The sequence below is a fragment of the Phyllobates terribilis genome, unplaced genomic scaffold, assembly GCF_046119375.1.
Source record: "Phyllobates terribilis strain yellow unplaced genomic scaffold, ASM4611937v1 Scaffold_4__5_contigs__length_816908805, whole genome shotgun sequence".
In the NCBI taxonomy this organism is placed as follows: Eukaryota; Metazoa; Chordata; class Amphibia; order Anura; family Dendrobatidae; genus Phyllobates; species Phyllobates terribilis.
The window spans coordinates 417557800-417580081 of record NW_027362764.1 but is presented as its reverse complement, the minus strand read 5'-3'; positions in this window follow the sequence as shown (position 1 = coordinate 417580081).

The following is a 22282-nucleotide window of genomic DNA, read 5'->3' as shown; positions in this document are numbered from 1 at the left end:
CATGCACCCTTTTGGGTCCTGTGGTACCTGTGGTAGCAGGGTGCCACATTCCCCCCTAGTTCAATTCAGTACTCCTGGACTGAAGCATTTTTAAAAACAGGTAACAATAACAATAGTAATAACAGCAATAACAATGTTACAATACAAGTCCCGTCACCAGGTGTAACAACAGGAGCATGAGGGACCCGCCTGAAAACCCTCAACGTAGGCTCTGGGCGTGGCTACAGGGCATAGACGATCCAGATCCTGGACCTCGTGTTCAGCCACGCCAAACGGGTTTTTGTTCTGAGGTCCTTTTATATGCAACAAATAAGGAGGCACTTTGATAAGTGCAACTATTTACAAGGAAAGTTTTTGGCTGCTCACAGTCCTCAGCCTACAAGTCTTTTATACCCTTACGGGTAACTAAATGAGTACATTATTTGCAGTTCACATAATAAATAAAAGTAATAATACCAAACTGGGTAACTATTTATACTTTAGACATTTTGTATTTTAATACCTAAACCTGGCAGGGATTTGGCTTTGTGTGCTGCGTGCGGACCTTCGTAGCACTGGGGTAGTACTGGTGTTTGTGCATACACTATCCGCCAACCTTTCAGGTCTAAGTGTAGGTAAGTCATAAAACTGCCTCAATCTCTCTATGGGACTGGCAAGTGCACTGATCACTAGGCCTTCAGGCTCCGCCTAAACGGGTGATCTTCGTCTTACTGGGAACTCTTCCTTTTCCTGAGCAGGTTCTTCTAGGGCGCTTACAGGTTCTACTGGTGGTGGAGGTTCTTCTGGTTGCTGATAGAAGTGTATCACTGGTATGATAACTGCTCCATCAAGTTGAGGCCAGTCCACAGGGAAGTCTCCTAGAACTGTATGAAGTACATCTTACTCGGGTTTCTCTGGTATTACAAGAGGTGCTTCTTCCTCCAGTGTCTTCAGTAGACCTGGGCACAATTTCAAGTGGTCTTTTGAGACTGTTGCGGTCGTCTTACCTCCATCCTTACTGATCAGGCAGGTTTTACTGTTGTCAAATCTGGAGTTTAACACGGTGTAGGGCTCTCTTTCCCACTGGTCATCGAGCTTGTGACCTCTTCTTTTCTGCTTTAGCACTGTTTCTCCAGGTGCCAAGGGTTCTGCTGGTGCATGCTTATTGTACTGTTCTTCTTGCCTTTCCCTTACTCTGTTTAGGCTGTCTTCAACACAGGCCTGTACTTTCCTGTACTGCTCTTGTCGATTTGTGTCCCAGTCTTCAGTGGACATATCTGCAGTAGGTTCTACCACTCCGAGCTCCAGGTCCATGGGCAATTTTCCAGGTCTTGGTCTCATAAGGTACGCTGGGGTACAATTTGTTGAACTCACGGGTATGTGGTTATACAGGTCCACTAGGTCAGGTAGCTTTTCTGGCCACTGGTTCCTCTCTTCCAAAGGCAGGGTTTTCAGCAGATCTATGACAATGCTATTCATTTTCTCGTACATACCATTGGTTTGCGGATGATATGGCGTAGTCTGGATCTTCTTGCATCCATACAGGTGACAGAATTCCTTGAATAGCTCAGCTTCAAAAGCAGGGCCTTGATCGGTTAGCACCTTGTCCGGATACCCATGGGGTCTGCAGAAGTAGGCTTGGAACGTTCTTGCTGCAGTTTCTGCTGTCAGATCCTTGACAGGGGATACCACCAGGAACCGGGAATAGTGATCCACCATGGTCAGGGCATAGGAATAGCCTGATCTGCTGGGCGACAGTTTAATGTGATCCAGAGTGACAATCTCCAAGGGTTGGGTTGTTTTGATGGACTGCAAGGGTGCTTTCTGGCTGTCCGTAGTATTTCCTTCTGAGGCTACAGGGCCCACAATTCCGGCACCACCTTTCTATGGAACTCCGCATTCCAACCCAATAGAACCGGTCCTTCAGCAGGGTTTCCAGCTTCTTCCAGCCAAAGTGACCTGCTTGGTGGTGGTAGGCCTCTAACACCATCTGGATATCTGTCCTAGGTACAACAATCTGCCACACCATTTCATGGGTCTTGGGGTTGACATACCTTCTGCACAGCTTCTCTCTGTAGACGAACAGTCGGCTTCTCTCATTCCACAGGTGCTTGGCTTGTGGGGGAGCATCCTTCTCCAGGTGAGAACCTTCTTTGGTTATCAGTCTTTTGATGAGTCTGACAACCGGGTCACTGTCCTGGGTCTCCTTCCAGCTGTGATGAGGTAGATGGTTTGGCGTCCAACCATGACATCTTCTGGAGGCGTGCTGCTCGTGGACAATTCCATTTCTGTGGAAAGCAGGTAGTTAAATTTCTTCGAGATCATCCACTTCATCCTCGGTGTCCGACTGGTGGGGCATTCTTGACAAGGCATCAGCATTGGTATTCTTGTGACCTGCCCGGTACTTGATTGTGAACTGATAATTCGACAGTCTGGCTACCCAGCGCTGTTCCATGGCTCCCAACCTGGCTGTCTCCAGGTGTGTCAAGGGGTTATTGTCGGTAAAAGCTGTGAATTTAGTTGAGGCTAGGTAATGCTTGAATCTTTGAGTGATAGCCCAGACCAAGGCCAGGAACTCCAGCTTGAAGGAGCTGTAATTCTCCGGGTTCCTCTCAGTAGGGCGAAGCTTCCTACTGGCATACGTAATTACCTTTTCTCTGCCGTTTTGCTTCTGGGACAACACAGCTCACAGTCCTTCGTTGCTGGCGTCAGTGTACAACAGAAAAGGCTGGCTGTAGTCAGGGTAAGCCAGGATTTCTTCACCAGTCAGGACTTCCTTCATTACTGCAAAGGATTCAGCCTGTTCCTTACCCCACTGGAATGGGGGATTTTTACCTCTCTTGGACTGTCCTACCAGGAGATTTTGTAAAGGTGCTGCCTTTTTGGTGTAATCCTTTGTGAACCTCTTGTAGTACCCGACCAGTCCCAGAAACTGACGTACTTCCTCGATGTTTCTCGTTTCAGGCCACTTCTGGATGGCAGTGACCTTCTCCGGGTCTGGTGCTACTCCCTCTGATCTGACTACGTGTCCCCGGTACTGAACCTTCTGTTTGAGCAGGTGGCACTTGGAAGGTTTTAGTTTCATCCCATACCGGGACAATGCTTCAAATACCTCCGCCAGGTGCTTCAGATGGTCTTCATACGTCCTCGAGTACATGATAATGTCATCCAGGTACAGCAGCGCTGTCTCAAAGTTTCAGTGTCCTAAGCAACACTCTATCAGCCTCTGGAACGTCCCGAGGGCGTTGCAGAGCCCAAACGGCATACTGTTGAACTCGCATAATCCCATCGGGGTGGTGAAGGCTGTCTTCTCCCGGTCTTCCTCAGCAACAGAGACTTGCCAGTACCCACTAGTGAGATCCAATGTGGAGAAGTAATTGGTAGATTTTAGTGCAGCCAGGGATTCCTCTATACGGGGCAAAGGGTATGCATCTTTATGTGTTATTTGATTAATTTGTCTATAATCTACACACATCCTCATGCTACCATCCTTCTTTCTGACCAGGACCAGGGGAGCTGCCCAGGGGCTACAGCTATCCCTTACTACCCCTGCTTTTTTCATGTCATGCAACATTTACTTGGCTTTTTGGTAATGTGCTGGTGGTATGGGTCTGTAATGCTCCTTAATGGGTGGATGGTTACCGGTGGGTATGTGGTGTTGTACCCCTTTAACCTTTCCAAAATCAAGTGGGTGTTTACTAAACACTTGTTCATATTCCTGAACCACTCTGTAGACTCTGTGTTTTTGATGGACAGGAGTGGCGTCAGTCCCAACATGGAGCTGTTGACACCATTCCTCCAGCTGAGCTTCGGAGTCATTGTCCTCCACTGTATCCGGTGGGGTCAAGGATTCCACTGTGCGTATGGCATCATTATTCATAGTATACAGTCTGGCAACAGTGGCGTATTGTGGCAATTTAACTTCCTTCTCCCCACAATTTAGGAGACGTACAGGTACCCTTCCATTGCATACATCAACTACCCCTCTAGCAGTTAGGAGTGTAGGTCTGTGTTCTGAGCTAGTGGGCTCCACTACCGCCTGGTAGTTCCGTCCCTTGAGACCTATTGCTGCCCTACACCAAATCAGCATTTCACTCATTGGGGAAATCACAATGGGTATCGGGTCCGTCACCCGTACATTAACAATCTCACCACCTGTTAGTGTTACCTGCTGCTGGTACAGGAGCGCTCGAATTTCCTTCTGGAGCACCTTCCTCTGCCCCGGTTTGGCAGTGTCAGCCATCTGTTGGAGTAAGAACAACACTTCTCCCAAACAGTTACCAACTACATTTGTACCAAGTATCATATACAAGTCTGTATCACCAGGGTTAGACTCCACTACAATCAGCCCTTGGTCCTTTAGTTCCGCTCTCCCCACCTTCACTGTCACGTCCTTAACCCCTACTAGGTTAAGAGGAAGGTCATTGGATGCATACACAGAGAGATTTTGGGCTGGCGGATGGAGTTCATCTAGGGACCAATACCTTTTGTAGAGGATGTCAGGTATGATGGTTACCTTTGACCCGGTGTCCAATAGTCCAGGTGTTGCTATTCCGTCCAGCACGATGGACAGGAAAGGCCTTCCTCCTACAAACCGGTGGTACCAGCTTGATGGGCCTGGTTGGTCTACTCCTGGGTGTCGGCCCTTGGCCCCAGGGTTTGCCCGTTTAAAGGACAGGTCCGGGTGGTATGGCCTGCCTTGTGGCAACGGTAGCAGATGAATTCTCTTGGGAGGCGACGTTGGTCGTTGGTCCTCCCATGGGGTGGCGTTGTCCTCCTTCTTCTCCTCATCCAGGGGACATCCTCAGGACTGTCGGCGAGTAGGAACCTTCCCTCCGGCTCGGGCTCTGCCTGTAGCTGCAGGGCGCTCAGGACAGTGGTCAGGGTTTTACTTAGCTGACACACTTCAGAGCGCAGGCTGTCCAGCTCGCTAGGGGGCACTGTTTGCATTTTTGTTTCAGCCGTTAATGAAGGAGCAGTGGGTGCTGTGGGCACTGGGGTGGCCCCACCCTGGTAACGCTGCGTAGCAGTATCTGATGGTTCCAGGGGCTGCAGACCCTTAATAGCCATGTCCTTCAGGTGCGTCAAAGGTGGCATTTGGATGATCTAAGGCCCACCACCATACGGTTCTGCTCTCCTCTGGGGACCTCAACCCCCGGATGAATTGTTCTGTCAGCATTTTGTTCTCATCTTGTATGCTGGCTGGACTAACCTGTTTCAGGGCCCGCAGTGCCTCTTGTAGACGCCAGGCATTTTCCCAGATACAAAGACAGTTTGCAGTCTCTTAAATATGGTAGATACTGATTCCTGGTCTGTGGCTGGCCAGGTTTCAACTTCCCGATCAGCGGCACCAGTCAATTGTCCCAGCACAACAGCGGCCCTCTGTTTACCAGTCAGTGAATACGTACATGTCCAATACACCGCATATCTTTCTCTTGAATCCTGACAGGGTGTCTGGTTTGCCATCATTCTGGGGAAGCCATTTTGCTCCGAGGATGTACGGCAGGGCCATGGGCATGACTGGAATCGCGACCCCTGCTGGTGGGGCGGCTGCTCCGGCCTGAGCAGCGCCGGGCGCGAGTTGAGCATCAGGAGCGGTAACCGGTGCTCCGGCGTTTTGCTGGTCGTTGGCCATGGTTGCGCCCCCCTAGTGAACCGTAGCCTACCTCCTTTACTTTTGATCGGGTAGGCCAAAGCTCCGCAGGCAACGGTCTCTTTCAGGACCTTGCGTTTCCCTCGCTGCTGACGTCAGAGCGTGCACTTGACGACGGTCTCCTTCCAGGACCTGACGCTTCCTGGTTCGGCGTCGAGGCGCGAGGTGGGACCTGGGCTTCGCACGCTACCAACAGTCACGCCTCTCTGGTTCCCGTGGTTACGCCCCTCTTCTTCCCGCACGGCGACGCGGTAATGGCGACGATATTCACCACAGTACAAACACAGTTCAAATACGGCACACATTACTCGGTGGCAACGGGCACGAAATCCTGTTTGTGACGCCGGGAAGAGAGTGTCTCACCCAGGGGGATATAGGGGGACTCGGTACCCAGGCCTTTTACCTTGTTTAGGATGTCACGGCAGTCGGCTCCCGGTCCCGTACTCTGGGGTCTCTCTTGAAAAAGGGGTCTTTTTGGTCGGTAACAGTTTTTGTCACGTGACGCCACCTGTGGTTTCTGGTAATGGGTACCAGCGCTGCTGCAGACCTCCAGGGCAGGTGTTAGGGCAGCTGGGTTGGTGCGGCTCTCCACAGGCAGAGCACAGCCCCAGGGCAGTGTAGGTGTAGATGGTGATGCTGGGCGTTGTAGTGCAGAAGAGATGGTGCAGCAGGAGTAACTGTCAGAGACAGGAGATTCACTTCAGTACCTTTACTGGTGCAGATGTCAGGTACGGTCCAGGGTACTCGGTAGGAAGGGTGCACTTCTGGACTCTCCCCAGTGAGCGGGTATAAGGCCTCCTGGTCCGTTTCTCCCTCTCTCTAAGCTCCTGGCCAGCCTGCAACTGGGCCTAGCTTCTGTGTTGTGTTGTTCTCTCACCTATTGCTTGGTAGTAGGACCTTTCTCTGGCAACCACTATCCCTGGACACTGGGGCCTTCGTGGTTCCTCGTCCTGTAAAGGGTATAGCTTTAGGTTGACCAGGGATCTGTAATCCTCTGGTATGCCGGTAATCCCTACTGGGTGTAGAGGACCCTGTAGGCGTGGACCCTGTGTCCGGTTTGTATTCTGGGGTGAGCCTGTGATGCTCCTCTGCCCCCTTAACTCCTTTCTCCTCTTTGCCTCCGGCCACACTCGGGGCCCTCAGTACACAGCAGCTCACGTGCTGCTTCTTCACTGGTCTAAGTGCCAGCACACTGTCTCTCAGACTGACTGCCTAACTCCACCCTCCATATATATATCCCTAACAGGGCTCCCTCTGGTGGTCTGAGGTGGAAGGGTGGAGGTGTCTGTAGTGAGGGCCTCTTGTGGAGAAGTCCATCCATGCACCCTTTTGGGTCCTGTGGTACCTGTGGTAGCAGGGTGCCACAAACCAAATACATTAACTCCGTTTTCTTAACCCCTTCACGACCTTAGATGTATCCATATGTCCAGATTGGGAAGGAATTCCTGACCTTGGACGTATGGATACGTCATGACGATTTTGCGCGCACTGGGGCTGTGTGCAAAATTGCCGCTGGGTGTTCAGCTTACCTGACAGCTGACACCCGACTCTCACTACCAGGTCCAGTCAGTTTAACCCCCTAAATGATACAATCTATATTGATCGCAGCATATAGAAGGCAGAGAGGGCGCTCCCTCTTCCCTCCGATCGATGCCCCTGCAACATCATCGCGAGAGCCCAATCGTTGCCAAAGTGAAAGTCAAATAGAGGGACTAAGAAAAAAGAAAAAAAAAAATCAAACAAAATTGTAAAAATATTTTTTTTAAAAATCACAGAATAATAAATAAAATAAAAATATATTGTACCTATGAATAAGTATTTTTATGTAAAAAAAAGGCAAAAAAGGCACATGTTTGGTACCTATAAAACTGTCACACTAGTCAACCTCTTCAGTGAATACCAAAAAAAAAAAAAAACAGGCAAAAAACTTTACTCTTTCATCATGCTGCCGAACAAAAAATGGAATAAAACGCGATCAAAAAGACGAATGTAAAAAAAGTGGTATCACTGACAATGTCATCTTGTTCTGCAAAGAACAAGCTGCCATACAGCTCCATCAGCGGAAAAATCAAAAACATACAGCTCTCAGAATACAGCGATGAAAAAATAATTGTTGCTATAATATAGTTTTTATTGTGTAAAAGCGGCAAAACATAAAAAAATTATAGAAATGTGGTATCTCTGTAATTCGTACTGACCCAAAGAATAAAGTTGCCTTATCATTTACCACATGCGGAGCGGCATAAAAAAAATTAAAAAAAACATTCCTGAATTGCAGGTTTTTGTTCATTCTGCCTCCCAAAAAATGGAAAAGAAAGCGATCAAAATGTCATGTGAACGAAAATGGTACCAATAAAAATGTCAACTCGTCTCGCAAAAAACAAGCCACCACAAGACTCTTGGCAGAAATATAGAAAAATTATAGCTCTCAAAATATGGAGATGCGTTTTTGCAATAAAAAGAGTCTTTTAGTGTGTGATAGCAGCCAAACATAAAATCCGAGAATAAAGTCAACTAATCACTAATATCTCAGGAGGAGCAGCGTAAAAAGTAAGTAAAACCAATTCTTGACCTAATGTTAATTTGTTCACTCTGCCTCACAAAGATTGCAGGAAGGCTCAGCTCACATTAATACTGTGCTCCGCGCTGAGCACTTACACTGGGATTTCTGTGTAAATCTATGAAATATGAGATTCAGACGGAACCCCCCGGCAGAAGATTCCCTATAATGAGGCAGATGGGGACACTGTGGATGCTATCTGACCTGTGATCTGGTGGTGTCCGTTTTTTAGGCGTGCATAAAAGCGTGATCTGCCACAGTTTTGTGCACCTCTGAAAAGAATAACAACGCTGAACAGAGGCCAGACAGAGTCCATAGTAACTCTGCTGCCTCATTATAGTGAATGGATCACTCAGGGATTTCATCTGAATCATGTCACTCAGAAATTTAGTTGGAAACCCCAAAGTAAGTGCTCAGCATAGAGCGCAGGATAAATGTGATCCCAAATGTTATGTAAAATGTTCCCAATAAAAGCTTCAACTCAATTCACAAAAAAAGCAAGTCTCCACTCTGGTCTGTCATCTGTCAATGGAAATATAGGTGGCTTCCGCATTACTGGTAGTACAAAGGATCTGAAAAAGCGCTATGGCTCCTTGTCCCCCAAAAAAAATCCAGACAATTCTGCGCTCCCAAAGCCAAATGCCCATCTCCCTTCTGAGCCCCACAGTGTGTCTAAACCGCATCTAGTGTCCACATGTTTGGTATTTCTGTACAGATGATAGCCGGTCTAATCTATGAATGTATGTCTCCAGAAGCATGAACTGGGCATAATGTACTGGGCACTACAACATACTGGGCACTACAATGCACAGGCACTACAATAGCATATTTGTAATTTTTACTCGGCAACATCCACTTCTGCTTGCTTCTGGAAAACACTCATGGTGTCAAATCATCACTACATCTAGAGATAAATTTCCAAGGGTGTATAATTTCCAAAATGGGGTAACTTGAAAGGGGTATTCTGCTCTTCTAGCACTAGAAAAATCTGTGCTCCAGGAAGCAAATATCTTTCTGTTCCTCCCGAGGCTTGCTGTGTGGCTATGCAGAACTGCACAGTAACATATGATGTATTGCCACGTTCAGCAGAAATTGTGTGACAAATTTTGGTTCCATTTTTACCCATTTCCCATGTAAAATCGGGGACTAAAACTATTTTTTTGTGGTATAAATGTAATTATTATTTTTTCACTGCCCAACGGTACAAAAGTCTATGACACATCTGTAGTGTTATTATGATCACTGCACCACTAGATGTATTCATTGAGAGGTGTAGTTTGTAAAATGGGGTCAATTATGAGATGTTCTTCTGTTCTGGCACCGCAGGGGCTCTCCCAGTCTGTCTTGGCACCCGCAAACCATAACAGTAAAATCTGCACTATAATAAGGCGCTCCTTCCATTCTGAGCTCTGTCGTATTCCTCAAAAGTAGTTTCCGATTACTTGTACAGTATTGGCGCACTCGGTAGAAATTGCACAACAAACTGGAGGTCCATTTTTTCCTATTAGCCCTTAGAAAAATTAAAAATTTGGGGCTAAAACAGCATTTTAGCGGTAAAAATGTTATTATTCTTTCTTCACCCGCCAATGGTATAAAATTCGGTGAGTTCCATGTGGTGTCAACACAACATGCTCACTGCACCCCTAGATGAAATCATTAAGAGGTGTAGTTTGTAAAATTAGGTCACATATGGGGTGTTTCTGCTGTTCTGGCACCTATGGGGCATTGCCAATGTGACATGACACCCTTAAAACATTCCAGCAAAATGAACTTCGTGCCTCAAAAGTCATTTTCCACCACATATCAGGTATCGGCATACTTGGGAGAAATTGCACAATAAATTGTATGGTCCATTTTGCTCCTGCTACCCTTGTGAAAATGAAAAATTTGGGGCAAAACCAACATTTTTGGGGGAAAAATGTGTTTTTTTCATTTTCACAGTTCAATGTTATAAACTTTTGTGAAGCACCTGGGAGATCAAATTGCTTACATAACACAACTAGATAAATTCCTTGAGGGGTCTAGTTTCCAAAATGGAGTCACTTGTGGGGGATTTCCACTGTTTAGGCACATCAGGGACTCTCCAAACGCGACATGGCATTTGCTAATGATTCTAGCAAATTTTGCATTCCAAAAGTCAAATGGTGCTCCTTCCTTTCCGAGCCCTGCCATGCGCCCAAACAGCAATTTTCTTACACATATAGGGTATCAGCACACTCAGGAGAAATTGCACAATACATTTTATGGTGCATTTTCTCCTGTTACCATCCTAAAAATAAAAAGTTTTGGGGCTAAATTAACATCTTAATGAAAGGCTGTGTGCCCACGATGCGTTTTTTAAGCATTTCCGCAGCGGCAAAAACGCTGCAGAAACGCTTAAAAAACACATGGTAGAAGGCCTGCCATGTTCCCCAATGATAATCCGCATGTGCTGTGCACATGCTGTGGAAATTTCTGCTGTGGGTTGTCATTGGGGAAAAAAACGCAGCACTACCAGTTATTTTGCGGAAGCGCTGCGTTTTCACCGCCATTGACTTGCATTGGAATGCATGTAATCCGCATCACTGGATCTGTACATGCGGATTACATGCGTTTCAAAGTGCGGATGGTACCCGGGTGTGGAGAAGAGGAGACTCTCCTCCAGACCCGGGTACCATAGAACCTGTAAAAAAAAGAATAAAATAAAAAATAAATATTATATTTACCTTCTGATGGCCCGAGGTGTGCTTGTCTTCGCTTGCCGGCAGCTCGCGGTTGTTATGATCTGCAACAAGAACTAAGGAAAGATAGGGGAAAGCTGTCCCTAAAATAAGACTAAGCTGAATCCCTACGATGTAGCGGGCAGCCTGTTCCTTGTGAACAGACCCGCCTTTGTTCTCGGCTAGTCTGAACGGAGACCTATAGAAATAAGGGAGGGGTCCCTAAAAGTACTAAGGACTGGGACAAAAAAGGGACACCTCCTAACAGAAGTTGATGCAGAACACAAAAGACAAACTGACAAAAAGTACTAGAGGTCCCAGAGGACCAAGCAAACTAGAGAGAGATAGGCACCGAAGCACCTGGCTAGAGAGACAGTCAAACAACACTGAAGTCCAGCAAGGCCAGAAGGGCGGAGCTGGAATATATAGTCAGATGGTCACGTGACCGCAAAACACAAGATAGAAAAAAATAACAGGAGGGTTCTAACAGCGGTGGGCTGAAGAACCTGCGCTGACGTCATTTAGTCATGTGACGGCAGGTCCTTCAGTGTAGTGTACTGCGAGCTGCCGGCAAGCCAGGACGGAGCGAAGCAAGACTCCAGGGGTCATCGGAAGGTAAGTATAGATTTATTTTTTTATTTTTTGACATTCTTTGGGGTCACACTTAGAGTTGAGCCACCCCCGTAGTGTTCGAGTTCGGTTCGGTTCATCGAAAACCCGTATATTCGCCGAACTTTTCGTCGAACTGTTCATCGAACACCTTCGAACACCGTTAAAACAAATGGCAGGCAAACAAAAACACATAGGAACACATAGAAAACACATAGAAAACACTTCAAAGGTGTCCAAAAGCTGACAAACTGCTCAGAAGACACAGCTACCACATGGAAAAGTGACAAGTACATATAGTCATGTGAAAAGAAAAGAGGTGGAGGAGTAAAAGGAGGGGGAGACACAGATATAGGCATGTCATGCCCTTCTAAAACCAAAAAAGTGCGAAGCCGACACGGCCAGTCCGTTCCTGCCCATGCGACCTCCGTGTCGCCGGGTTTGTGCCAGAGCCACGGTGGACCCTGACGGCCAGCCCCCCTCTCCCAATACTGGTGCCTGTCCGCTGGTGGGTCGAGCGAGCCCCCCTGCGGTGGAGGCAGGTCTAATCTTTTTAATTTAAATTGTCTCTCTAATTTGAATGAGTACACTTTAAATCCTTTTACAAGGATCTATTGGAGGGCAAGTCTGATGCCAGCAGCCGTGGGAATTCCAGCTCTAGTAGCGTCCTCTAAAGCTGCTGCAATTAAAAAGCTTTTATAAGGATCGAGCTTGGCGGTCCACCACAAGGCGCCCTACTGCCAGTCCCAGCCCCTGTGCCTTGGGGTGCCTCCCGATGCTCTTCACTGAGAGTCCCGGGGGCCCGAAGCATTTCCTTTGAAAAAATGAAGTGTCCAAACTACAGGTGGTGTAGCTTGCTTAACAGCTGGGATAATCCGCTGACTAGCAGACACTGCTACTAGGCACAAAGTATTTCCTGGGCTAGATGCAGTTAAAAATTTGTAATTAGATACTCTCGTTGGATGCTGAGAGTCTCCTGGCACGCCATATATTATTCTCTTAAAAAGCTTGGAGTAGGGGTCTAGGGGCCCCTTTTATAGCCAAAATCACGGCCCTGTATCGCAATACGTCACCTAGGCTGAAGATAAATGGAACATTTTCATCACCTTTCATAATCACCAATGGGACAAGGTAGGGATGTCCTCTGTCCCCTCTCTTATACATCCTAGTGACGGAGAACCTGCTTTCATCAATTCGCCAAACCCCAATATTAGGTGGATTGAGGTGGGAGGCACCGAGTACAAGTGCTCTGCATTTGCTGATGATGTCCTAGTATATATCACTCAATCACATATATCCATCCCTGCTGCTATGGCTGAAATAGATCACTTTGTTACATGGTCAAATTTTAAAATCAATGCAGCGAAGTCTGAGGCCTTCGATGTCTCCCTCCCCAAATCCATACAGGATTCCATCCAGTCCAACTTTCCCTTTGCCTGGCCCTCACAGGTATCAAATACTTAGGAATTCGTATTCATAGAGACCTCTCCCGTCTATGTTATCTTAATTTTGGGCCCTTTATTGAACAACTCCATACAGACCACGGTTGGCAAGTTAGAACTGTAAGATTCACTATGTGAACCTCTGGTGTTTTGTGGAAAAGCGCATGTACACTGTGTTCCAAATTATTATGCAAAAAGTGTTTAGGAGTGATAAGGTAAGAATTTTTTTGTTTGTCAGTTAAACTCATTGATGGTGATGTGTGTCAGGGCTCTTTATATCACTGTAAGCAATTGCAGACACCTGTGCTAATTAGTTTGGCAGGTGTGTCCAATGAAAGGCAAGACTACTTAAGAAGGCTGTCCCACATTATTAAGCAGCCTACATTTTCTGCCAAAATGGGAAAGAAAAAGGATGTGTCGGCTGCTGAGAAACAACAAATTGTGGAGTGTTTAGGTCAAGGCATGACTAAAATCAACATTGCCAAGACACTTCATCCTGATCATCGCACAATCAAGAAGTATGTAGCTGATTCACAGTACACACATGTGCGTGCTGATAAGGGAAAATTGAGGACTCTTTCCTACAGGCAATTACGTCAGGTTAAAAGAGCAGCGGCAAAAAAGCCTTGTCATAGCAGCAGACAAGTTTTTGAAGCTGCTGGTGCCTCCAACGTCCCCCGAACAACAAGATGCAGGGTCCTTCAGAGGTTTGCAGCTGTGCGTAAGCCATCCTGTCGACCTCCTCTATCCACTGCACACAAACAGAAACGGCTCCAGTGGGCCAAACAGTACATGAAGACTGACTTCAAAACTGTTTTGTTCACCGATGAGTGCCGTGCAACGCTCGATGGTCCAGATGGATGGAGTGGAGGATGGCTGGTTGATGGACACCCCATGCAAACATGGCTACGGCGCCAACAAGGAGGAGGTGGAGTAATGTTTTGGGCTGGAATCATGGGGAGAGAGATTGTCGGCCCCTTTAGGATCCCTGAAGGGGTAAAGATGAACTCCATAATGTATGTGGAGTTTCTCAAACAGCACTTCCTGCCATGGTTCAAGAAGAAGAACCGTGTATTCCGCAGCAAGATCATTTTCATGCATGATAATGCACCGTCTCATGCTGCACATAACACATCTGCATCTCTGGCTGATATGGGCATAAAAGGGGACAAAATTATGGTGTGACCCCCATGCTCCCCTGACCTCAACCCCATTGAGAACCTCTGGAGCATCATCAAAAGGAGTGTCTATGATGGCGGGAGGCAGTTCACATCTAAGCAACAGCTCTGGGAGGGTATTCTGTCCTCATGCAAAACAATTGAAGCAGAAACCATCCAAAACCTGACAAATTCAATGGACGAGAGAGTTCAGAAGCTCCTTTCGAACAAGGGGTCCTATGTACAAATGTAACATCACCTAGAATAAAGTTTTGAGTTGAAAACTGTTTGATTTCAGTTTCTAATAACCTGCTAATGCTTATAATTTCAAAAATGACCATTTTTTTGTTCTTTATTAAAATGAAAAGGTTGATCGAAGAGTGTGGGGGACCTAAGAGTGTGGCAACCCAGTAGTCAGGATTATTTCGAATTCTGACAATCTGAGGGTCATGTTGCATGTAGTGCAGCAAGAAGGCACTCATGTGTCTTGCGCATCTAGGAGCCCCAAAATTATTTTCTGGGCTAGATGCCGCTAAAAATTATTATTAATTTGAAAGCTGGTGGAGCTTAGTATACATGGCCTAATAGAATCAGTACTGCAAACTGCTACAAGGCCAAAATTATTTTACAGGCAAGATACAGATAAACATGATTATTAATAACACTGGTGTACAAAAAAAATAAAAATTCTGGCATGGACTTTAAGATCAGTTTTAGACTAATTTCAGGGTGCTGAATTCAAATCTGATCTTATAATTTCTCTATCACATCATGTTTTTGCACTATAGGTATATAGCCCATTTTCAATAATTCCAAGAAAAATATAAGTAGTGTATGAAAAGTGCCGGTTTATACGGTTCACTAAGGTAAATTTAGTTTTCATTTAGTCTCCCAATAAATGTGAGAATATCTTTGTTTTCTTTGAGCATTCATAATTCCCATTTGTTATGATAAGAAAGTAAAAAAACTGTTTTCAAACACCCTTGTTTTCTGTGCTACTGGGACACTAGAGCTACAGCACAGCATTGGGTGAAAACTGAATGACCTCAGCGACAGAGTTTGGCATCTGGCGATAAGAATGTCATCCATGATCCTCTAGTGGATAGGAAGAACATTGTCTTTCCTCCCTTGCACATAAAACTTGGATTCATGAAGCAGTTCGTCAAAGCTCTCAATCACAGTGGAGAATGCTTTAACTATATATGTTCAACTTTTTCTGGTCTTAGTGAAGAGAAGAAAAAGGCTGGAATATTTGATGTACCTCAAATAAGAACACTTATGAGAGACCCAAACTTTATCACATCAATGAATGAGACAGAAGAAAGAGCTTGGAATGCATTTTGTAATGTGGTGCAGAATTTTCTAGGGAAGAAGAAAGCAGACAACTATGAAGAGATTGTGGAAGAGCTACTAATGAGTCTGCAAAATCTTGGATGTAGAATGAGTATCAAGATTCACTATTTACACAGCCATTTGGACTTTTTTCCAGAGAACCTTGGAGATGTGAGCGAGGAACAAGCGGAGCGTTTTCATCAGGACTTTAAAACAATGGAAGAACGGTATCAAGGCCGGTGGGACTCACATATGATGGCTGACTATTGCTGGAGCTTGATGACAGACAACCCAGAAGCTGTACATCACAGATCAGCCAAGAAAAGAAAGTTCAAATAACTGCCATTTGCCATTCATCTGTGTGCCATATATATGTGTTTTTATATTTTGTAGTTTAATTTTGTAAGTATATTTGATTTGCTGTACACAGACTTTGTAATTTTTGTTATTCCTTGATTAAAAATATACAAAATGTAGTAACGAAATTAAGAGGTTTTTATCAAAAAACATTCGATGGGAGTAATTTCCATCAAAAATATCTCGAAATCCTGATGTGATAGCCAAAAACGGAGTTCGTATTAGTAATCAGAAGCCAAAATTGACTTAAAATATGTTTTAAAACCTTTTGACAGAAAAATTTCGTGGAGCTTAGTATAGATGGCCTAATAGAATCAGTATTGCAAACTGCTACAAGGCCCAAATTATTTTCCAGCCAAGATACAGATAAACATGCTTAGTAATTTGACAGCTTAAAACGGTTGGTGAGGTGATTTTAACAAATCATCAAGCTTTTACTCTCCCCAGGATGACACAGGGGTAGAAAAGTCCTTTTGGATCCATGATTTGTTCATCTTTATGAACGTGAGTCTGTCTACATTATCAGTGGAGAGCCGCGTGCGCTTATCTGTCAGCACACCACCAGCAGCGCTGAACACGCGTTCAGACGGAACGCTGGCTGCGGGGCATGACAAGATTTCCAAGGCGTGAGTGGCTAGCTCCGGCCATTTATCCAGATTGGAAGCCCAAAAAGAGCAAGGGTCCAGTGACACAGTCATGGCTTCAATGTTTACTTGGAGATACTCCTGTACCATCGTCTCTAGGCGTTGACTATGTGTCAGACTTCTTGTCTCCTGTGGCCTTGCAAAGGATGGGCTAAAAAAGTGGTGAAATGATTCCGCAAAATTGATGTTACCAGCAGATACTGTGTTTCTGTTACGTTTTGAGTGCTGAACACTAGACGGTCCCACGGTTGGCAAGCTGGAACTGTGAGATTCACTACGTGCACCACTGGTGTTTTGTGGAAAAGCACATGTAAGATTCTGCAACAGTCTCTGCTGATACTCCTGCATGCGTGCATCCCTTTCTATAGCAGGAATAATTTCTGCAAATTTACTTTTGAACCGGGGATCTAACAGTGTGGCAACCCAGTAGTCAGGATTATTTCTAATTCTCACAATTCGAGGGTCATGTTGCAGGTAGTGCAGCAAGAAGGCACTCATGTGTCTTGCGCATCCAGGAGCACCAAGTCCCTGTTGTGTTGGTGGCGAGGTAACAATCATGCTTCCTTCCTCTGCCCTCTCCCCCCAACCTCGCACAACAGAAATGTGATCAAGGTCTCCCTCATCTGATGAGTCTACCATCAGTTCGTCCTCCACTTCTTCCTGGGCTCCTGCACCTTCCTCACTGTAATGCACACGCCCGGACTGACTGGCGTGTGCGTGTTTAGTGGTTCCACTGTGCCATGAACCGGAGAGTGCCTGGAGGGGCGTAACTAAGTATCTGCCCGATCAGACCAAGGTCGCTCGACGGCATACGACGCCAGTGCACCAGGGAGGAACCGAGCAGAGGGACCAGAGTCTACTCCAGGTCAGACTCCGGACACGGCTGTTGACACACTCCGGGGAATACAGGAACAGGCAGACTAGAGCGCAGGCTGGGTAGGGTCCAGTACAGACTGGGAGACAAATTCGGAGCCGCAGATGCGGTAAACAAACAGAGTAAAGCGAAACGGCAGGTGCGGTAGTCAAGGCCGAGCAGAGCAGAACCGCAGACGCGGAAGACAAGGCAGAGCAGAGCAGAACCGCAGACGCGGTAGACAAGGCTGAGCAGAGCAAAACCGCAGACGTGGTAGACAAAGCTGAGCAAAGCGAAACCGCAGACGCGGTGGACAGGGCTGAGCAAAGCGAAACCGCAGACGCGGTGGACAGGGCTGAGCAAAGCGAAACCGCAGACGCGGTGGACAGGGCTGAGCAAAGCGAAACCGCAGACGCGGTGGACAGGGCTGAGCAAAGCGAAACCGCAGACGCGGTGGACAGGGCTGAGCAAAGCGAAACCGCAGACGCGGTGGACAGGACTGAGCAAAGCGAAACCGCAGACGCGGTGGACAGGGCTGAGCAAAGCGAAACCGCAGACGCGGTGGACAGGGCTGAGCAAAGCGAAACCGCAGACGCGGTGGACAGGGCTGAGCAGGCAAGAACCGCCAAAGCGGAAAGCAAGGCAGAGCGGAGGGGACAGGGCTCTGTTCACACGGAACAGACTGGAAGGGAAAGGCAGAACCAGGTACACACAGGATACTTGCAATGAAGTAGCGAGTGGACTCTAAACTCACAAACGGGAGTACAGAGACAACGAGAAGGAGATAGGTATGGGATCAGATTCTGCAAGAAAAGGGAAGGTACGGACATGGAGAAAAACAGGTAACAGGCTAGGAGAGTATACAGACAAGAACAGGCAAGATACAGGAACAGGTCTAGGTATGCGGCCCCTAGAAGGCGGAAAGAACAGGCTAGGAGCATGTTCACACTGGCCTGGAAATACAGCCTCCAGGATAGGCAGAAGACAACAGGCTAGAGAGCGTGTACAGACTGCAGGTTAGAGTACACAGGTAGGACACAGTACAGACACGGGAACAGATACTGCAAGACAGGTAACATACACAGGACCTGGCATGTCAGAGACAAGAAGCCAACTGACAGGGCAAGATGCTCAGACATGGGTTAATTGGAGCAGCTGGTTTAAATACCAGGTGACAGACAGCAATAGGCTGAGGACGCACAAGGGGTGTGCCTGCAGCAGGTACAAAAAGCAGGAAGTTATCGGGCGCCGCCCTTAAGCAGCAAAAACAGAGGCAAACAGACAGCATGGAGTGCGCGCTCTTGCACAGTGGGAGATGGACCACTATGCAAGGACGCCGCCAGGTATGTTACACTCACTAGTTTGGCTGCTACCATGCGCCCTGGTAAAACCATCTCCCCCACCCTCACATGTCTGCTGCCTTGGTGCTGCCGACAGTCTGGACCTTGCAGATGTTAGCCCTTCCGCATACAACTCCTCCTCCTCTACTTCCTCCACTTCCTCTTGCGCCACCACCTGACTCCGAATTCTGTTTAACATGTGCTCCAGCATCTAAATCACAGGAATAGTCATGCTGATAATGGCATCGTCAGCACTAAACATCTTTGTCGCCATTTCAAAACAGTGCAGAAGGGTGCATAGGTCCCTGATCTGAGACCACTCCTCCAGCGTGATTTGCCCCACCTCTGGATCTCGTTGGCCCAGGCTATACATCAGAACATATTGCACTAGGGCTTGTCGGTGCTGCCACAGTCGCTGCAACATGTGCAGAGTTGAATTCCACCGGGTAGGCACATCGCATTTTAGCCAGTGAAGTGGCAGGCCCAATGACCTCTGTAGAGATGTAAGTCGCTGAGCTGCAGGATGCGAACGGCGGAAGTGAGCACACAGCGACCGTGCCCTCTGCAGAAGGCCATCTAGTCCGGGATAGTGGGCTTAAAATTGCTGGACAACCAGGTTCAACACGTGAGCCATACAAGGCACGTGTGTGACATTGCCCCGGCGAAGGGCCGCACCCAGGTTTGAAGCATTGTCGCACACGGCCTTCCCTGGTTTCAGGTCCAGTGGAGACAACCATTCATGAAACTGGTTCTAAAGAGCTGACCACTACTCCTCAGCTGTGTGACTCACATTTCCCAGACATTTCAAAGTAAAAACTGCCTGATGACGTTGAGCCCTGCTGCCAGCATAGTAAGGAGGTGTGTAGGATCCCTTCTGCGCAGTTAGAAAGCTTGTGGCATGACCAGACAGGCTTTGGGTGCAGGTGGAGGACTGAGAGGAGGTTGAGGAGGCAGAAGCAGTGGAGGAACTTTGAGATAAAGAGGATTGACGCACAACTCGTGGGGACGGCAAGACTTGGACAGCAGCCCCTTGTCCTGCTGTCACCATAGTTACCCAGTGCCCAGTCAGCGACATGTAACGCCCCTGTCCATGCCTACTCGTCCAAGTGTCTGTGGTGAAATGCACCCTGTCACACACAGAGTTTCTCAAAGAAGTGGTGATGTTGTGTGCGACATGCGGGTGGAGCGCAGGCACACCTTTCTTTGAGAAGTAGTGCCGACTGGGCATCTGGTACTGGGGCACTGCGACGGACATAAGGTCTCGAAAATCCTCTGTGTTCACCAGGCGGAAAGGCAGCATTTCTCTAGCCAAGAGCTTGCAGATGGTGAAATTCAACCTCTTAGCTTTCTCATGGCTAGGAGGAAATGGTCTTTTACTTGTCCACATCTGAGGGACCGAGGGCTGGCTGTTGTGCTTAGACGGGGTTGAGAAGGGAGTCCCCCAGAAAACTGCCGGTCTGTGAGGAAGATGCAGGCAGACATGTTAGGTTGCCTTGATCCAAAGGTGGTGCTATCGATGTCGGACAGCGCTGAACACCAGCTGGTGTTTCCACCTCAAAGAAAATGATGACCTGCCAATCACGCTGGCTGTTGCGGGTAAAGAGGTGGCGGGTCTGCGTCCCAAAACAGGTGTGACTGCTGTCCCCCCAGTCACAGAGGATGAAGAGGCCGCGCATGCACAAGATGTGGTAGACGGTGGTTGGCCCCGCCGGCTAGGCCGCATTGTAGCACAGTGAGCTTCCCACTGCAACTTATGCTTCATATCCATGTGCCGGTTCATGCATGAAGTACTCAAACTATGTATTTTTTGGCCTCTACTTAGCTTTTGCTGACGAATGTTACAGATAACACGAGTTGGGTCATCCTTATAGATCTGAAAAAATGCCCAGGCTATGCAAGGCTTAGCAACCATGCGACCTGAAGAGCCACCACGACTTGTGGTCAGAGGCAGAGTTGTGTTTGAGGATGCAGTTGTTGACATGCTTCCAGTACAACGTCTCTGTCCAGGAAGGCGCAACCTGACCTCGTCGTCACTAGCATCCTCCTCCACCTCCTCTGCTGACCTCATCGACTGGCTGACTGTGGGTTGACAGTAAGTGGGATCTCCAACCTCGTCATCATCACCCTGTGTGTTATCACACCCGTCGTCCTCAGAGCCAAACTCTTTCTGCCCTGACAAAAAACTCAAGTTGTCGCTCCAATCTGGTATTTGAGTCTCATCATCGTCTTCCTCATTGTCTCCACCAACAGGAGTTACAGTTTGGGAATGAGGGTCTACATTATGGTCAGAACCTTCTGCGTCTGGTCCTGGATCCGACTCATAAAGTTTCTGGGCATCAGTGCAGATCATTTCCTCGTCTGGATTCACAGAAGCTCTGGAGCCGACCTCTGATTCCCAGGCTATAGTATGAGTAAACAGCTCTGCAGACTCAACCATCTGTTCTACCCCATACTCAGACGGGCAGCTGGAGACTTGGGAGCTGTGAGGAAGCAAGTGCGATTGGGGTGACACCTCAGAGGACTGGAGTATTTGTGATGTTGAAGTTGAGGTGGAGGAGAGCCCACTTAAAGGAGCACTTGATATCCGTTGAAGCACCTGCTGTTTTTGTGCCTCATCTGGAATTTGTAGTGATTGGCGTAGCCGTAAGAAAGGGATCTTATCACATTGTCCGCTAAAAGAAGTAGACATCTTAGTTTGGCTGGAAGATGGTCTTTCTTCTGCAGATGTTACTGTTGCTTTAACACCTACCCCATGGACACAACCTTTTTTTCCCTTCCCAACATGCCTATTCCCCTTTCCACCAGCAGTAGGCCTTTTTCCACTCATTTTGGTGGTTAACTAAATGACGACTCTGGAGTTGTTTTCACTCAAAACAATGGATGGGAACCGAGCAGAGCTGAGTGGCCAAACTGTGGTATTAGCCCAAAAGTATTGGATGGGTTAGATGCAGTAAAACAATTTTATTACATACACAGGTGGTGGAGGTTAGTATAGATGGACTAATAGAGCAAGTCCCACACACTGCTACGAGCCCAAATATTTTTTCAGAGCTAGATGCAGATAAAAATTATTTTTAATCTGCAACCTGGTGGAGGTTAGTATAGATGGACTAATAGAACAAGTCCCACACACTGCTACAAGCTCAATTTTTTTTTTCAGAGCTAGATGCAGATAAAAATTATTTTTAATTTGCAACCTGGTGGAGGTTAGTACAGATGGACTAATAGAACAAGTCCCACACACTGCTACAAGCCCAAATTTTTTTTCAGAGCTAGATGCAGAAAAAAATTATTTTTAATTTGCAACCTGGTGGAGGTTAGTATAGATGGACTAATAGAACAAGTCCCACACACTGCTAGAAACCCAAAAAATTTTCAGAGCTAGATGCAGATAAAATTATTTTTAATTTGCATCCTGGTGGAGGTTAGTATAGATGGACTAATAGAATGTTGCTTCGCCCAAAAGGTTTTACTTGGCTAGGTGCAGTAAAAAAAATTGTATTCTATACACAGGTGGTGTAGCTTGCAACACAGATAGGCTACTCCACTGACTAAAACACACTGCAAGAGGCCAAAAAGGATTTGCTTAGCTAGATTTAGCCAAATGCTGTGAAAAAAAACTTGCACAGCACTGGTACAGACCTGCCTGGCAAAAAG